The sequence below is a fragment of the Bidens hawaiensis genome, unplaced genomic scaffold, assembly GCF_021521415.1.
Source record: "Bidens hawaiensis isolate Kalapana, Puna unplaced genomic scaffold, B.hawaiensis_p1.1 tig00014984_1, whole genome shotgun sequence".
NCBI lineage: Eukaryota > Viridiplantae > Streptophyta > Magnoliopsida > Asterales > Asteraceae > Bidens > Bidens hawaiensis.
In genome coordinates this window covers 33,327-38,166 of record NW_027492333.1, presented here as the reverse complement: position 1 = coordinate 38,166, position 4,840 = coordinate 33,327, and the positions used below count along the sequence as shown (strand labels likewise).

The 4,840-nt window shown below is 35.2% G+C and overlaps 1 long non-coding RNA gene across 1 annotated transcript; it reads left to right on the top strand.

Moving 5' to 3' along the window:
* The first annotated feature begins 1,264 nt into the window (after positions 1-1,264).
* Positions 1,265-4,236, top strand: LOC143548293 (uncharacterized). The gene is made up of 3 exons (XR_013137926.1): positions 1,265-1,564; positions 1,662-1,708; positions 2,688-4,236. It is a non-coding gene; the product is annotated as an uncharacterized LOC143548293 (long non-coding RNA).
* The last annotated feature ends 604 nt before the right edge of the window (positions 4,237-4,840 follow it).

The following is a 4,840-nucleotide window of genomic DNA, read 5'->3' as shown; positions in this document are numbered from 1 at the left end:
TGGTAATGGGTTCCGGTGTTGGTTACAGGGGATAGACATGGTGGTGGCCGTGTGTTCCAGCGAGGGGTGGTGGTGGTGGCTCGCCGGGAAATGAGGGGTGGCGGTGGTTGTACTGGACTAAGAATAAAAGGGAGATGGGGGAGTAATAATAATAATAATAATAATAATAATAATAATAATAATAATAATAATAATAATAATAATAATAATAATAATAATAATAATAATACACAGTCAGCCGCCACGTCGCGTTCCACGTAATCAAGTTTTTGCCAACTAGGATGGCCACGTCAGACAAAGACTAACTGAGTTAACATCCGTTAGTCGCGCCCGTTAAAAACAAATGCACAAGTAGTTGGTACTCCCAGCAGGCAAGTGTAAAGTTGGGATGGATATTTACCAATAGGCCATAGTTGGGATTATTTAAAACCAATTTTCCTAAAAAAAAGGTTAAAAATGGCTATTTAATTGTGAGTGTGTGGAGTCTGAATCGTAATATTTGCAACATGGTTAATTGAATTTGCTTCGATACAAGTCAAGTGTTTAATTAATTCCATTTGCCACCTGTAAGACGTTGTAAATCATCAAAAGTACCATTTGTCACCTCTAAGATGGTCTCAGCTTCTCTTTTATTTTGCAAAACTCATACGGTCTAAAAGTTGCAAAAACTCCAATAGTTGAAAAGACGGTTGCAAAATCTCTAACCGCCTAGTCATCGGTTGCAAAAACTTCGACCGCTTAGTCATCAAAAATAAACGGTTGCAAAAACTCCGACCACCTAGCCACCGGTTGCAAAAACTCCGACCGCTTAGTCACCAAAAATAAACGGTTGCAAAAACTCCGACCACCTAGCCACCGGTTGCAAAAACTCCGACCGCTTAGCAACTAAAAATAAACGGTTGCAAAAACTCCGACCACCTAGCCACCGGTTGCAAAAACTCCGACCACTTAGCCACAAAAAATAAACGGTTGCAAAAATATCGACCGCTTAGCCACCGGTTGCAAAAAGTCCGACCACTTATCCACAAAAAATAAACGGTTGCAAAAATTTCGACCGCTTAGCCACCGGTTGCAAAAAATCCGACCGCTTAGCCACCAAAAAATAAACGTTGCAAAAACTCCGACCACTTAGCTACCGTATCAAGTAACTAAGCTTGATTATCATTTTCGGTAGCAAATTTACAAAATCGGTCGCTAAAATTACTACCGTCTTTTCGGGTGGCAAATTTTGGTAACAATTGCTTATTTTCTAGTAGTCTGCATGCATTATCTATAGTGTATTGTTGCTTATACATTGATGTAACATAAATGAATAAAGTTGACTTCACAATTGTGGCCTCTTGTTTTGTATATTGCTACATGCACTCATCATCAGCATATCCTTGTATAGCTATTGGGTTGGTATATTCTCATGAAAGCCACTATCCCTAATCCCTTCCTCAATATAAGCAGTTCCCCTTCTCCCCTTTTCGTTCCATCTTGGACCAAAAACCAACATCCATGGCTCTTTCTACCAAAACCACTCTTCTCATTTCATTTATATTGCTTGTTTACATATTTCCAGGTAATTGCATTTTTTTTATTTGCTAGCTAGTATTAGTTTATGCTTGTTAATTTGAAACTCCTTCAGTTCACTAATCCTGTTTCTTCTTTGTGAATAGTGACTGGAAACAGTAGCAGTGCAGACCATGTTTTCTCTATCCAAAAGGTAATGTAAAAGTATATCTTCGTTATAGATAAAAGTATATTGCAATTTAAGATCATATATCATAACTGTTTTAAGGTATAAGTAAACATTGTGTAATTAAAAGCGACATAAGTAATAAGCTAGAGTTTCACTTGTAATCCAACATGCCTATGTTTAAAAGGACCCTCATTACTAGAAAACTACATAAAGGCTACCAAAATTGCGACTAAATAAAAAACTGCCGTAAAATTCTGGTCTCAAAACAAGATTACCAACAGAGGTCGCAAAAGGCCCCATTTGACTGATTTGCTACCGAAAGGTAGTTGCTAAAACTTAGTTTTCTAGTAGCGTCAATCTTGATCTTAATTATAAGTAAACCTGCATGTCGTTCTGTAAAGGAACCGGACTTTTACTAAAATGTATGAGGGGATGTTTGTTTATCTAATAAAAAAACACGCTCGGGTATTTTATTTATTTATTTATTTACATTTAATCAAATGAAAGAACATAAACACATAGTTCATGAATGTTTGTTCGTTTAGCGTATTAAAAAACAGATATAAACAAACACAAGCAGCTTCATTAAGGGACCTAAACTTTAAATCTTAAACCTTAAATCCTCTGGGTTAAACTAGATACTATTTCTTTTGTATTTAATGTAAATGTAAAAGTCAACCTATGAAAACTATTCAAGAATATTGCACTTCATTCAACACCAGTAGCGTATCATGGTTGAAAATATTGTATCCACTACTGATATATTCACTAGGGGTTGAAACTTGAAAGAAGGGTAGACACGTGAAATCCACTAGGACACTGGGTTTAGGGTATGCACGTGCATATCTAAAACTTTTTTTTTTTTTTTGAATATGTTATAGCGTCAAATTAAAATTATCTATATAACCGCATTGTGTTTCTATATATGTAGTATATATAGCCCAGTTAACAAATATGTTTGTATACATGTAACTAATGTAACACGCGGTTTCCTTTCATGTAGGATGGGTTTAGTATACACTCAAGGAAGCTTTCAATGCTTGATGCGGTGTTAGACTATGATTATGCAGGAGCAAATCCTAAGCATGACAGAAAGGGGAGGGGGGGTGGTGGTGGAGGAGGAGGAGGAAGAAACCTGTGACAATTGAGTTTATAAGCTCAAGGGTGTATCACAAAGGGCGTTTTGATTCTCGATCATATATTTGTTTTGTGTTAACTTCTATATATATGTATTTTGGATTTGGATGTCTTTTGTGGGCAGCAAGCCAACATTAACGCTAAGGTTTGGTATTACTTATTACGTACACTACTTTACTTTGGCTACAACTTTAAGAATAAATAAAAGTTTTATTAGTTCTTTAAAACCATATATTTCTTTTCCTTTCTAGTGTGATTTTGATCGAGGGACTTTTGGGGTTTTAAGGGAAAATGATTAAATTGCCAATTTTGAGCAATATTATTTCAAAAATGTTTATAGAAATCTAACCGGTTCAATAATGTTCACTCCAAAACTCACCGTCCTACCCACTTATTTTACACACATAACCAAAAGCCACGTCAAAAAGTGACAACAATGTTTCCCGGCGGCCGCCCGATTTTCTGACAAAGATTCCCAGCGACCGGTTGTTTTTTCAAATCTCACCACCACTTGATTTTTTGAAACGGTCCCGGTGTTTGTTTTGCAGTTTTATTTATTGAAATCTTCCCGACGAGTGGATTATTTCTAAGATGTAAATCCAAGGTGATCATAGGACTGATTACACTAGTTTTACGATGGAAAAACTTACTACTTTCACAAATATATTTTGTTTTTCTTAAAACTACACTTGCTAATAAATGTGATATATACATAAAGGTAAAGAAGATTAAGGCTTTATTAATTATGAGTTGTTTAGCATATACATCAACAATTCTTGTACATGAAAAGAACAAGAACAATTATTGGGCTAATTAAACTCAAGACAAGACACAATAACAAGAACAAAGATAATTAAAATTAAGCATTTGGATGTCACACATCCAAGTGCTGAAACGTCGTCGAATTGAAAGGGGGTTGAACTTTTGCTCTGGAACAAAAATTTCCCAGAAGCAACCATCATAAGTAACCGCACATGCTAGAGAGGTTTTAAACGAATATTGGTGGTATTTTTTAATCCCATGTATATGTAATTCCCCCAACACTATTAAGTGCAAGTGGTTTAGTCCAAGTGGAAAAAGGCTGTTATGGCTTTTTACAAAACAAAACTATAGAACAAGCGCTGGGATCATTTCAAAAAATCAAGCGGCGTAGATATTTTGACCACAAACAAGGTGGCCGCCGAGATTTGAAAAAACAACTGGCCGTCGGGAATATTTGTCGGAAAATCGGGCAGCCACCAGGAAACATTGTTGCCAGTTTTTGTACATGCAGCATTTTTTAAATAAGTGTAGAATAAGTGGGTAAAAAGATGGGTTTTGAAATGGACATTATTGAACCGGTGGATTTTGTATGAACATTTTTTAAATAATATTGGTCGAAGTTGAAATTTTGGTCATTTTCCCAAAGTTTTAATTGGGTCATATTCTACCAAAACGTTATGCCTTTTTACAAAAAAAATATAAATAAATATATTATTATTATTATTATTATTATTATTGTGTTTTTCAATGAGGCGGATCTAGCATGAGTTGAGGGGTAGCGCCCACTACGTCTCAACTTTCTTGCCGAAATATATTTTTAATGTAATTTTTTTTTTCATTTCATAAATCAATTACACTTGAAAAATAAATTAGCACGCGTTATCCCTTAACTTTTTTTTCTAGATCCGTTACATGGTGTTAATATAATGATTACTGCGTTGACATTTTGTGGTGCACATAAAGAATAAACCGATAGTGAGGAGCATGACAATGAAATTTAGACTACTGGCTCTAGTTTTGTTTAGATCCCACAATAATGTGGATAAAGAAAGCGACATAGAACCAAAGCAACACGGTTAGGGTTACAAGGAGAAGCTATTTATATAGACACAATGGACTATATTGCATGTTCGTTAAAAAGATTAAAATAAAATTTTAGATTTTTTTAGAAATACTACGTATGGGGGGCACCACCCCATAAAATGTTTGTTATTATAGTATGCATATGATTTTGAACCCGGGCTACCCTAATAAATT